Genomic DNA, 15,000 nt, shown 5'->3' with positions numbered 1-15,000 from the left:
GAAAATAGTGCAATATTACAGAAACAGAAAGAATATGAGAAATAGTTCCCAATTTCATAAGAAAAAGTCGACACATTGTGAGAAAAAGATTGCTTTTAGGTAAAAAAAAAAAAGTTGAATTTTTTGTTTGTAATTGGTTTTTAATCTTCTTTATTTACTTCGTTATTACAGTATGTCTCTATGTACATATTTATTTATTTTTTTAATAATTTGTGGCCAAAGGGGGCGCGTTTCAATTTCTTACACACACTTGTTATTTCATATGTTGACCAGAGGGGGAGCACTTTTAAACGCGACACACAGTCAATGTGAAAAATCCCTCCTTTTTGGGAGCACCCTCATTTTGATAGATGTCACCACAAATGAGACATTGTCTATTAGATGCATTGTTATTGATTTATGTCATCACTTGTTCACACCTCCTCATATGGAAGGTACTTTTCCTTCTTCATGTCTCAAGGAGGGTAGAAATACAAGAACACACACACACACACCAGTGTGTTACCTTGTGTACATGTGCACTCTCTTGTAAATATGTGAGCCCAGGACAAACTTTGACCTTTGACACTGCATGGGACGAGGACCACTTTTGTTACTTTCATAGTGCAGCCTCTAAAGTGGAACACGTTGCCATGGTGATTGTCATATAGTGTACGTGCGATGATGATATTCCATTACCGTCTATATCAGGGGTGTCCAAACTTTTTCCACTGAGGGCCGCTCACTTAAAAAAAATCAAAAGATTTTGGGGGCCATTTTGATATTTTTCAATTCTAAAACCAACACAATGTACTGTTTGAACCTGTTTAGTGAATGTTAAAGTTCCCGGGGACTCCAAATACACTATATTGCCAAAAGTATTTGGCCACCCATCCAAATGATGACAATCAGGTGTCCTAATCACAGGTGTATCAAATCAAGCACTTAGGCATGGAGACTGTTTCTACAAACATTTGTGAAAGAATGGGCCGCTTTCAGTGATTTCCAGCGTGGAACTGTCATAGGATGCCACCTCTGCAACAAATCCAGTCGTGAAATTTCCTCGCTCCTAAATAGGGATGTCCGATAATGGCTTTTTGCCGATATCCGATATTCCGATATTGTCCAACTCTTTAATTACCGATACCGATATCAACCGATACCGATATCAACCGATATATGCAGTCGTGGAATTAACACATTATTATGCCTAATTTGGACAACCATGTATGGTGAAGATAAGGTACTTTTTTAAAAAAATAATAAAATAAGATAACTAAATTAAAAACATTTTCTTGAATAAAAAAGAAAGTAAAACAATATAAAAACAGTTACATAGAAACTAGTAATTAATGAAAATGAGTAAAATGAACTGTTAAAGGTTAGTACTATTAGTGGAGCAGCAGCACGCACAATCATGTGTGCTTACGGACTGTATCCCTTGCAGACTGTATTGATATATAATGTAGGAACCAGAATATTGATAACAGAAAGAAATGGGGGGAGGGAGGTTTTTTGGGTTGGTGCACTAATTGTGAGTGTATCTTGTGTTTTTTATGTTGATTTAATAAAACCCCCCCCAAAAAAACGATACAGATAATAAAAAAACCGATACCGATAATTTCCGATATTACATTTTAACGCATTTATCGGCCGATAATATCGGCAGGCCGATATTATCGGACATCCCTACTCCTAAATATTCCAAAGTCAACTTTATTATAAGAAAAGTGGAAGAGTTCAGGAACAACAGCAACTCAGCCACCAAGTGGTAGGCCAGGTAAACTGACAGAGAGGTCAGCATAGTGCAAAGACTTTCTGCACAGTCAGTTGCTACAGAGCTCCAAACTTCATGTGGCCTTCCAATTAGCCCACGTACAGTACGCAGAGAGCTTCATGGAATGGGTTTCCATGGCCGAGCAGCTGCATCTAAGCCATACATCACCAGCGTGAGATGCAGTGGTGTAAAGCATGTCGCCACTGGACTCTAGAGCAGTGGCAACGCCTTCTCTGGTGTGATGAATCGCGCTTTTCCATCTGGCAATCTGATGGACCAGTCTGGGTTTGGAGGTTGCCAGGAGAACGCTACATTTCGGAGTGTGAAATTTGGCAGAAGTTGGGCTTAACCCCTTAGTTCCTAGTAGAACTTTGAATGCTCCAGGATACCAAAACATTGTGGACAATTCCATGCTCCCAACCTTGTGGGGACAGTTTGGAGCGGGCCCCTTCCTCTTCCAACATGACTGTGCACCAGTGCACAAAGCAAGGTCCATAAAGACATGGATGACAGAGTCTGGTGTGGATGAACTTGACTGGCCTGCACAGAGTCCTGACCTGAAACCCGATAGAACACCTTTAGGATGAATTAGAACGGAGACTTGAGAGCCAGGCCTTCTCCACCAACATCAGTGTGTGACCTCACCAATGCGCTTTTGGAAGAATGGTGGAAAATTCCTATAAACACACTCCGCAACCTTGTGGACAGCCTTCCCAGAAGAGTTGAAGCTGTAATAGCTGCAAAAGGTGTCATATTGAACCCTATGGGTTAGGAATGGGATGGCACTTCAAGTTCATATGTGAGTCAAGGCAGGTGGACAAATACTTTTGGCAATATAGTGTAAATGTAAAATGGTACACTGCAGTTTTGTCAAAACTTGGACAACAAATCAATACCAACCCACAAAATTATTGTTTTTAGCGTAGTTCGCCCTTAACCCGGACACAGAAGTCCTGCCTGATGAATATGTCTTAATAAAAACAATACAAACATGTAACAAGGACTTAATTTAACACCGATTATGTTGAATACGCTTTGTCAAAATTGCGATGTAGCGAGGGTTGACTGTATTCCAAAGCAAGTCCCAATATTAGGACTTTTAAATCTCATAATTTCATCTTTCTTATTCCATTATTTCGGCTTTTTAGCTGACAATTATGAGTTTTTGTCTAAAAATGTCAACTTTCTTACCTCATTATTTCGATGTTTATCTCATAATTAGGGCTTTTTTTTCCTCGTAATTTTAACTTAATTACAAACCCCGTTTCCATATGAGTTGGGAAATTGTGTTAGATGTAAATATAAACGGAATACAATGATTTGCAAATCCTTTTCAACCCATATTCAGTTGAATATGCTACAAAGACAACATATTTGATGTTCAAACTCATAAACTTTTTTTTTTTTTTTGCAAATAATCATTAACTTTAGAATTTGATGGCAGCAACACGTGACAAATAAGTTGGGAAAGGTGGCAATAAATACTGATAAAGTTGAGGAATGCTCATCAAACACTTATTTGGAACATCCCACAGGTGTGCAGGCTAATTGGGAACAGGTGGGTGCCATGATTGGGTATAAAAGTAGATTCCATGAAAGGCTCAGTCATTCACAAACAAGGATGGGGCGAGGGTCACCACTATGTCAACAAATGCGTGAGCAAATTGTTGAACAGTTTAAGAAAAACCTTTCTCAACCAGCTATTGCAAGGAATTTAGGGTATTCACCATCTACACTCCGTAATATCATCAAAGGGTTCAGAGAATCTGGAGAAATCACTGCACGTAAGCAGCTAAGCCCGGGACCTTCCATCCCTCAGGCTGTACTGCATCAACAAGCGACATCAGTGTGTAAAGGATATCACCACATGGGCTCAGGAACACTTCAGAAACCCACTGTCAGTAACTACAGTTGGTCGCTACATCTGTAAGTGCAAGTTAAAACTCTCCTATGCAAGGCGAAAACCGTTGATCAACAACACCCAGAAACGCCGTCGGCTTCGCTGGGCCTGAGCTCATCTAAGATGGACTGATACAAAGTGGAAAAGTGTTCTGTGGTCTGACGAGTCCACATTTCAAATTGTTTTTGGAAACTCTGGACGTCGTGTCCTCCGGACCAAAGAGGAAAAGAACCATCCGGACTGTTCTAGGTGCCAAGTGGAAAAGCCAGCATGTGTGATGGTATGGGGGTGTATTAGTGCTCAAGACATGGGTAACTTACACATCTGAGAAGGGGCCATTAATGCTGAAAGGTACATACAGGTTTTGGAGCAACATATCTTGCCATCCAAGCAACGTTACCATGGACGCCCCTGCTTATTTCAGCAAGACAATGCCAAGCCACGTGTTACATCAACGTGGCTTCATAGTATAAGAGTGCGGGTACTAGACTGGCCTGCCTGTAGTCCAGACCTGTCTCCCATTGAAAATGTGTGGCGCATTATGAAGCCTAAAATAGCACAAGGGAGACCCCCGGACTGTTGAACAACTTAAGCTGTACATCAAGCAAGAATGGGAAAGAATTCCACCTGAGAAGCTTCAAAAATGTGTCTCCTCAGTTCCCAAACCTTTACTGAGTGTTGTTAAAAGGAAAGGCCATGTAACACAGTGGTGAACATGCCCTTTCCCGACTACTTTGGCACGTGTTGCAGCCATGAAATTCTAAGTTAATTATTATTTGCAAAAAAAAAAAAAATGAACATCAAATATGTTGTCTTTGTAGCATATTCAACTGAATATGGGTTGAAAAGGATTTGCAAATCATTGTATTCTGTTTATATTTACATCTAACACCATTTCCCAACTCATATGGAAACGGGGTTTGTACTTTTTTTTTAATAGTTATGAATTTTTGGTCTCATAATTGAGTCTTATTTCATAATTTTGATCTCATAATTAGGACTTATCTCATAATTTCAACTTTCTTATCCCATAATTTCAACTTTTTATCTAATAATTTCAACTTTAATTATTTCGATTTGTATCTCATAATTAGGACTTTTTTTATATTTAGAATTTTTACTTTTTATTTAATAATTAGGACTTTTTTTATATTTAGAATTTTTACTTTTTATTTAATAGTTAGGAATTTTTCCTAATTTAGATTTTTGATCTCATAATTATGACTTATCTCCTAATTTCGACTTTTATCCCAATATTAGGATTTTTAAATCTCATAATTTCAACTTTCTTATCCCACAATTTCGGCTTTTTAGCTCACAATTATGAGTTTTTGTCTAAAAATGTCAACTTTCTTACCTCATTATTTCGATGTTTATCTCATAATTAGGGCTTTTTTTATTTCATCATTTTGATCTCATAATTATGACTTATCTCATAATTTCAATTTTCTTATCCCACAATTTTGACTTTTTAGCTCATAATTATGACTTTTTATCTAATAATTTCAACTTTAATTATTTCGATTTTTATCTCATAATTAGGACTTTTTTATATTTAGAATTTTTACTTTTTATTTAATAGTTATGAATTTGTTGGTCTCATAATTATGAGTCTTATTTCATAATTTAGATTTTTGATCTCATAATTATGACTTATCTCCTAATTTCGACTTTTAGCCCAATATTGCGTACGTCAACACTCCTTAGTTGGACCACGTCTGGGGACGCATTGTGTTCCACTTTAGAGGCTCCACTGCAGCTGGGGGGAATTGAAATGTCAAATATTACATGTCAAAGACTTTGTAAGTCACTCGCCACACGTCCATCACGTGTACATAAAGATTTCTTTCACCGCGGGAATGTTTGATCTCCATTTGGCGGTGGAGGGCAGGGCCATGGCCTGAATAAACATGTCCTACCCAACACTGCATTCGCTTCATCCTATGGAGCCTTCTTTGTTGGTGGGCTAAAAAATGGATCACGAGCACATTTTCCTCCTGCAGGTTCAGCTGCTGCTCCTGGTCCTGACGGTGGTCCTGATCCTCCAGGCCGCATGATCCAACATAGGGCTGTCCCACGTGCGGCCCGCAGCTTATTGTGGGGAAAACAGTAAACATGTAAGATAAAATGACGTTATGTCATGAGAAAAAGCTAACATTTTGATACTAATAATTAATAATGCTGTATAATGTCACACAAAAATACTGTTTTTTTAACAAAAAGTTTTCAAGCTCTGACCCTTACAAAAAATTCAAAAAAACGGACTTGCTTCAGCAGCACAATTCTGGTGCTGTAGTTGTAGGAGATGTCTCAAAACGTCATCACGAGTCCTGACTAAACCCGTAAATGTAAGAAAATGCATATTTTCAGAAATTTTTTTTTTGCTAAAATGTCGTAAGGGGGGACCCTTACAAAAAATTCCAAAAAACGGACTTGCTTCAGCAGCACAATTCTGGTGCTGTAGTTGTAGGAGATGTCTCAAAACGTCATTAGGAGTCCCGACTAAACCTGAAAATGGAAAAAAATGCATATTTTACGAAAACATTTTTTTGCTAAAATGTCGTAAGGGGGGACCCTTACAAAAAATTCCAAAAAACGGACTTGCTTCAGCAGCACAATTCTGGTGCTGTAGTTGTAGGAGATGTCTCAAAACGTCATCAGGAGTCCCGACTAAACCCGTAAATGTAAGAAAATGCATATTTTCATTAAAAAAATTTTTTGCTAAAATGTCGTAAGGGTGGACCCTTACAAAAAATTCCAAAAAACGGACTTGCTTCAGCAGCACAATTCTGGTGCTGTAGTTGTAGGAGATGTCTCAAAACGTCATCAGGAGTCCCGACTAAACCCGCAAACGTAAGAAAATGTAAGAAAATGCATATGTTACGAAAAAAAAAAGTTGCTAAAATGTCATAAAAAAATTCAAAAAAACGGACTTGCTTAAGCAGCACAATTCTGGTGCTGTAGTTGTAGGAGATGTCTCAAAACGTCATCAGGAGTCCCGAATAAACCCGTAAATGTAAGAAAATGCATATTTTACAAAAAAAAATTTTGCTAAAATGTAAGGGGGGACCCTTACAAAAATTTTTTAAAAACGGACTTGCTTCAGCAGCACAATTCTGGTGCTGTAGTTGTAGGAGATGTCTTAAAACGTCATAAGGGGTCCTGATTAAACCTGTAAATGTAAGAAAATGTAAGAAATGCATATTTTACGAAAAAAAATATTTTGATAAAATGTCGTAAAAAAATTCAAAAAAACGGATTTGCTTCAGCAGCATAATTCTGGTGCTGTAGTTGTAGGAGATGTCTCAAAACGTCATCAGGAGTCCCGACTAAACCCGTAAATGTAAGAAAATGTAAGAAAATGCATTTTTTACGAAAAACATTTTTTGCTAAAATGTCGTAAGGGGGGGACCCTGTCGTAAAAATTCCAAAAAACGGACTTGCTTCAGCAGTACAATTCTGGTGCTGTAGTTGTAGGAGATGTCTCAAAACGTCATCAGGAGTCCCGACTAAACCCGAAAATGGAAGAAATTAGAAGAAAATGCATATTTTACGGAAAAAAAATATTTTGCAAAATGTCGTAAAAAAAATTCAAAAAAACAGACTTGCTTCAGCAGCACAATTCTGGTGCTGTAGTTGTAGGAGATGTCTCAAAACGTCATCAGGAGTCCCGAATAAACCCGTAAATGTAAGAAAATGCATTTTTTAAGAAAAACATTTTTTGCTAAAATGTCGTAAGGGGGGACCCTGTCGTAAAAATGCCAAAAAACGGACTTGCTTCAGCAGCACAATTCTGGTGCTGTAGTTGTAGGAGATGTCTCAAAACGTCATCAGGAGTCCCGACTAAACCCGTAAATGTAAGAAAATGCATTTTTTAAGAAAAACATTTTTTGCTAAAATGTCGTAAGGGGGGACCCTGTCGTAAGAATTCCAAAAAACTGACTTGCGTGCTGTAGTTGTAGGAGATGTCTCAAAACGTCATCAGGAGTCCCGACTAAACCCGTAAATGTAAGAAAATGCATTTTTTAAGAAAAACGTTTTTTGCTAAAATGTCGTAAGGGGGGACCCTGTCGTAAAAATGCCAAAAAACGGACTTGCTTCAGCAGTACAATTCTGGTGCTGTAGTTGTAGGAGATGTCTCAAAACGTCATCAGGAGTCCCTACAAAACCTAAAAATGGCATAAAATGCTTTTTTTGGGAAAACTTTTTTTTTTACAAAAAAAATTTCAAAAAACGGACTTGTTTGAGCAGCACAATTCTGGTGCTGTAGTTGTAGGAGATGTCTCAAAACGTCATCAGGAGTCCCGACTAAACCCGTAAATGTAAGAAAATGTAAGAAAATGCATTTTTTACGAAAAACATTTTTTGCTAAAATGTCGTAAGGGGGGACCCTGTCGTAAAAATTCAAAAAAACGGACTTGCTTCAGCAGCACAATTCTGGTGCTGTAGTTGTAGGAGATGTCTCAAAATGTCATCAGGAGTCCCGACTAAACCCGAAAATGGAAGAAATTAGAAGAAAATGCATATTTTACGGAAAAAAAATATTTTGCTAAATGTCGTAAAAAAAATTCAAAAAAACGGACTTGCTTCAGCAGTACAATTCTGGTGCTGTAGTTGTAGGAGATGTCTCAAAACGTCATCAGGAGTCCCGACTAAACCCGTAAATGTAAGAAAATGTAAGAAAATGCATTTTTTAAGAAAAACATTTTTTGCTAAAATGTCGTAAGGGTAAGATAATTAATTATCTAAATTATCTCAATTGCATGTCAGACATGTTTTTATTAATCTCATTTTTTTATTATTCAATTATTATTTTTTTATTGTATCAATTGCAGTTTTTTTTTAATTTATTATCTCAACTGCAATTAGTCAGACCAGGAGAGCTGATTGGTCAACACTCACAATGAATCAATTATCTATCTTTCTATTCCCGCCCCTCCCAGCCAACTTTAGCCTCAGCAAGGAGGAGGAGCTAACCCCCGAGGTTACCCTTGACTTTTGGACTATTTGTTATTATTATTACTCATACTTACCTTTTTAACTATAAGTTAATTAACCAGCTACCACTTGACTTTACTCTGTGTGGGGGAGGTGAAACACCCCCACATAACGCTACTCCCCTCCCTTGCTTGGACCTTGGACTGGGATTGAACCCATGAACCCTTTGTTGGGAGCTAGATGTTTAACCATTCAGCTATCCTCGGCCATACAATTGCCAGATTTCCGGGCCCCAATGACATATATAATTGAGAACTGTCTCAGTAAACTTTCATTTAAAAGACTAATTGCTCCGAGTGGATATTTAGTAGTAGTAGAGTGACCTGACTGGGATTGAACCCAGAACCCTTTGATTGAGAGATAGCTGTTTAACCATTCAGCCATCTTTGCTCTTTTTGTTGCCAGATTTCCGGGCCCCAATGACATATATAATTGAGAACTGTCTCAGTAAACTTTCATTTAAAAGATTAATTGCTCTGAGTGGATATTTAGTAGTTGTAGAGTGACCAGACTGGGATTGAAACCAGAACCCTTTGATTGTAAGCTAGCTGTTTAACCATTCAGCCATTCTTGTTCTTGTTATTACCAGATTCCCGGGCCCCAATGACATATATATTTGAGAACTGTCTCAGTAAACTTTCATTTAAAAGACTAATTGCTCCGAGTGGATATTTAGTAGTTGTAGAGTGACCTGACTGGGATTGAACCCAGAACCCTTTGATTGAGAGGTAGCTGTTTAACCATTCAGCCATCTTTGCTCTTTTTGTTGCCAGATTTCCGGGCCCCAATGACATATATAATTGAGAACTGTCTCAGTAAACTTTCATTTAAAAGATGAATTGCTCTGAGTGGATATTTAGTAGTTGTAGAGTGACCTGACTGGGATTGAACCCAGAGCTCTTTGATTGTAAGCTAGCTGTTTAACCATTCAGCCATTCTTGTTCTTTTTATTACCAGGTCTGATAGGCTTGCCAAGCCGAAGTAAGCAAGGGTGGGGAAGGGCATTATGTGGGCTTGTATCACCTCCCCCACACAGAATCAAGTGGTAGCTGGTTAATTAACTCATGGTAAGTATGGGTAATAACAAATTTAGAATTATTTTTTAATTAATCAATCCAACAAAACAATACACAGCAATACCATAACGATGCAATCCAATTCCAAAACCAAACCCGACCCAGCAACACTCAGAAGTGCAATAAACAGAGCAATTGAGAGGAGACACAAACATGACACAGAACAAACCAAAAGTAGTGAAACAAAAATGAATATTATCAACAACAGTATCAATATTAGTTACAATTTCAACATAGCAGTGATTACAAATCCCTCATTGACATTATCATTAGACATTTATAAAAAAAAATTAAAAAAAAGAACAATAGTGTCACACTGTGTCCAATATTTTCACAAAGATAAAATAAGTCATATTTTTGGTTCATTTAATAGTTAAAACAAATTTACATTAATGCAATCAGTTGATAAAACATTGTCCTTTACAATTATAAAAGCTTTTTACAAAAATCTACTACTCTGCTTGCATGTCAGCAGACTGGGGTAGATCCTGCTGAAATCTATGTATTCCATGAATGGACAATCCTTTTCAATCCTGCTGAAATCTATGTATTCCATGAATGGACAATCCTTTTCAATCCTGCTGAAATCTATGTATTCCATGAATGGACAATCCTTTTCAATCCTGCTGAAATCTATGTATTCCATGAATGGACAATCCTTTTGAACCGGGAAAAAATCCTTTTTGAATCGACAATCGTGTTGAATTGAAGAAAAATCGATTTTTTTGCAAGATGGCACTAAGATATTTGACTCCTAAGTTGAAGTCTAGTTTTGGCTCTGCAAGAGTGGGTTTTTTTTTTTACAAATCCTATCTGAAAAGGATTTTGATTGATTGAGACTTTTATTAGTAGGTTGCACAGTGAAGTACATATTCCGTACAATTGACCACTAAATGGTAACACCCCAATAGTTTTTCAACTTGTTTAAGTCGGGGTCCACTTAAATGGATTCATGATACAGATATATACTATCATATATACTATCATCATAATGCAGTCATCACACAAGATAATCACATTGAATTATTGACATTATTTACAGGATAGGGCGTACGTTCCCCTCCAGAGTCTATTGCTGTCATTAAAAGACACTTGGGCAATAGCCAGAGGTGTTTCTTCACATGTCTGCTCCTCTAAATAAGGGACACTCAGACTGCGAAGTCTGGGACGCTAAATAAGGCACACTTGCAAATAATGCCTTTCTTTATGTGTGCAATTGCGGCAGAAGTCCACAGGAGGGCGCACGTTCCCCTCCAGGCTATTGCTGTCATTTTAAGACACGTGGCGGAAGTGGCTCACCTGAGCAGGTGAAAACAATCAGTCAATCACAATCACATCTAAAACATCCAATAAATAGACTGCAACAGTCAGAAGTTTACAAGCAGGATGGAAGCAGCAAGCGAGGTAAGAAGGAGCTATTTTCTTTACAACTTGTTTCAAGTTGAAATCAGAGATGACAGATCTTACTTTATCTTCCTGGTTCTTGTATCACTACGTGATTGATTGAAACTTTATTAGTAGATTGCACAGTGAAGTACATATTCTGTACAATTGACCACTAAATGGTAACACCCCAATAAGTTTTTCCACTTGTTTAAGTCCACGTTAATCAATTGATGGTAACTACAAATGCATGTCAAGTTGATCAACAATTCTCCAGTGCAATACCAGTACTGACATGAAGGCTAAAAGGGCATTAATGGGAGCCTTAAAAAAAAAAAAAAAAAAGAAGTAACTAAATAGTTACTTTTCACAGTAACGCTGGTCGCCCCCGTGAAGGAAATACATTTTTGGCAGGCGTTCACATTTTGCCGCAACACCCCTAAAGGGACATGCATGGGTAAAGTCCTAGTTGAGGAATGTCTTCCACTAATGTTGAACAACTTCCATGTTTAAAGTCTTCCTTAGAAAAGGTAAGCAGGCACACATGCAGCAGAATGTGTGGCATTTTTTACAGCCAAAATATTGTGTCCAAAAAACACACAAACTCAGCGTCATGTTCTAAATCAGAAATAAAAGAATAAGACCGGGAAATATTTTCACACATTCATGAGTTAGTCACTCCTCTGTTCCACAGAAATATCCTGCAGTTATCTTGCCATATATACAGTATGATTGCTGTGTGGATTTACTTGTGTTGAACAGGACGTTAAACGGGTGGCACACGAGGTGATGGACGCCAGGGACATGGCGGAGTACAGGAGGCAGGAAGAGTCTCTGCGAGCGGACAAAAGAAGGCTGCAAGAACGGCTGCAGGGGGTCAGGGAAAACAAGAAAAAGGTCAAAGCTGAGATTCGCCAGCTTAAATTAAAATGTAAGGAACGTAGATTCTACAATCTGACATTACAATATTGTTAAGTTTAAGCAATCTCTTGCAGTGGATCAGCTGCACACCCAACATGAGCTCTCCCAGCTGAGAAAAAGGTATGACTACTTGAGTGGGCTGATAATTAACTGTTTCATTTGTAACTTGTATTTTTGTATCTTACCTTAACTGACACTTGTATTTCTGTTTGGAGAGTGAATCGCAGCAAACGGCGGGGCGAGCAGCAGAGATAATCAGTCAGATTGTAGAATCTACGTTCCTTACATTTCAAGTCAAGCTTTGCAATCTCAGCTTTGACCCTTTTCTTTTTCTGCCTTACCGTCTGCAGCCGTTCTTGCAGCCTTTTTCTGGCCGCACGCAGAGACTTTCTGCTTCCTGTACTCAAGCCATGTCCATGGCGTCCTCCATCACCTCAAGAAAATAAAAAGTCAACTCTGCTCAAGTATGATTTTGATTGATTGAGACTTTTATTAGTAGGTTGCACAGTGAAGTACATATTCCGTACAATTGACCACTAAATGGTAACACCCCAATACGTTTTTCCACTTGTTAAAGTCCGGGTCCACTTAAATCAAGTCATGATACAGATATATACTATCATCATAATAGTCATCACACAAGATAATCATCAGAGTATATACATTGAATTATTTACATTCTGGGATGGGGGGGTTAGGTTTGATTGATATCAACACTTCAGTCATCAACAATTGTATCAGAGAAATGGACATTGAAACAGTGTAGGTCTGACTTGGTAGGATATGTACAGCAAGTAGTGGACACACACACACACACACACACACACACACACACCAGAAAGCATAAGAAAAAGTATCTACCTTTTGGTAACATTTGATTTTTTTTGGATTTTTTTTATAATTAATTTATTATTCAATCAACACAACAATGCAATCCAATTCCAGAAGCAAACCCGCCCCAGCAACACTAAGAACAACAAGAAACAGCAATTGAGGACACAAACATGACACGGAACAATCCAAATGTAGTGAAACAAAAATGAACATCGACAACAGCAATACTAATAATTTCAACATAGTGATTAAAAATCCCTCATTGATATTAAAAACATGAATAAAATGAGAAAAGAACAATAGTGTGACAGTGGCTTACACTTGCATCACATCTCATAAGCTTGACAACACACTGTGTCCAATATTTTCCACAATGATATAATAAGTCATATTTTGGTTCATTTAATAGTTGAAACAAATTGAAATAATGGATCCCATATTCCAATATATGACTCAGTATCTGAGATAAATGCAGTTTGTTCTACTGATATCATCTCCATAGCTTGTGTGCACCAGTCAGTATGAGTTGGACTATCAACATCTATCCATTTTTTAAATATTACCCTTTTTGTTATGATGCATATTGAAAGAAAAGCATTTTTACTCTTTGATGACACGTTACTAAATTGATGGAGATCCCCAAGAATACAAGTTTGCAGTGTCATTGGGATGTTTATATTAAGGACTGTGATTGCTTCTTTTGTTGTTTTCAACCATAACTCTTTTATTCTCTGACATTCCCACAATAAATGAACAAGAGTTGCCTCACTTCATACATAACTTGCTATCTACCACACTAATTTTAAACAGCTGAGAAGATGTCAAATACAATCTATTCAATATCTTAAATTGAGTCAGCTTATCTTTAATGCTTCTAAAGGGCTTGTGTGTCAGCATGTCTGTGATCTTTTAATTATTTTTTTATTTTTTATAAATAGATTTAATTTATTATTTTTTTTAAATATATTTTATTAATATTATTATTATTATTATGTATTTATTTATTTTATTTATTTAATCCCCTACCTCAGGGGGGGGACTCGGCGGGGCGGTTGCTGGTTGTTCCATCTCCATCGTTGGGGTCCCTGCGGGTGGGGTGGGTGGTTCCTGTGGCCCCGTGCTGGGTGGTCCTGTGGCGGCCGGCTTGGGTGGGGTGGCCGTGGGCTGGCCTCGCCGCGCTCTCCGGGGGTGGGGGGGGGCTCGTGGGTGCCCTGTTGCCGGTGGGGCGGGGGCGGTCTTCCCGTCCGGTTGCGGGGGGTCTCCGGGCCCCTCGGGCGGGGCGTCCCGCCTTTCTGTCCGTGTGGGGTGTGGTCTCTCGCTGGCTTGGGGTCTGGCTGCCCCCTTCTTTTCTCGTGCCTTGTCCTCTGCCGGGTGCGTCTGTCTGCGGCCTGCTGCTGGCCCTTGTGGGCGGCGCGGCGGGCCAGGCTCTGGGGTTCCTGTCACTGTCCGGCTTGGCTGCGTGGGGGCGGTGGCCCCTGGTTCCCTGGGCACCACACCTACTGTTTGTGGGATGGGTTCTCGGGGAGGCTGGGGCCGTACTCTGGCTCCCGCACACACTGGGAGTCAAATGTATTGTACATACAAATTCACATATACTCACACACATACATACACACATACATAGGTACCTACGCTCCCACATACATATACAAATAAATACAGTACATATTTACACAAAGTTCGTACATCCACACGCACATTCATTATACAAACATACTGTATACACATACTGTACATATACATTCACTGTACAAACACACATATACACATACTGTACATATACATTCACTGTACAAACACACATATACACATACTGTACATATACATTCACTGTACAAACACACATATACACATACTGTACATATACATTCACTGTACAAACACACACATACACATACTACACATACATTCACTGTACAAGCACACATATACACATACTGTACATATACATTCACTGTTCAAACACACATACTGTATACACATACTGTACATATACATTCACTGTACAAGCACACATATACACATACTGTACATATACATTCACTGTTCAAACACACATACTGTATACACATACTGTACATATACATTCACTGTACAAGCACACATATACACATACTGTACATATACACTCA

At 38.4% G+C, this 15,000-nt stretch overlaps 1 protein-coding gene across 6 annotated transcripts in view; it reads left to right on the top strand.

Annotated features, from left to right (window-relative positions):
- Window positions 1-15,000, top strand: part of rab6ba (RAB6B, member RAS oncogene family a) — a 66,782-nt gene that overhangs the window by 32,494 nt on the left and 19,288 nt on the right. For 3 of the 6 annotated variants that reach the window (XR_009824781.1, XR_009824782.1, XR_009824780.1), the window contains exon 9: window positions 5,660-5,773. The gene's annotated coding sequence lies outside the window, so the exon portion shown is untranslated. Of the gene's footprint in view, window positions 3,058-5,659; window positions 5,774-11,875; window positions 12,045-12,108; window positions 12,462-15,000 lie in introns of those variants that run through there. The other 3 variants (XR_009824784.1, XR_009824783.1, XM_062039075.1) reach the window with 3 other exon arrangements.

The sequence above is a fragment of the Entelurus aequoreus genome, linkage group LG27, assembly GCF_033978785.1.
Source record: "Entelurus aequoreus isolate RoL-2023_Sb linkage group LG27, RoL_Eaeq_v1.1, whole genome shotgun sequence".
NCBI classification, from domain to species: domain Eukaryota; kingdom Metazoa; phylum Chordata; class Actinopteri; order Syngnathiformes; family Syngnathidae; genus Entelurus; species Entelurus aequoreus.
This window is presented reverse-complemented; position numbering and strand designations above follow the sequence as displayed.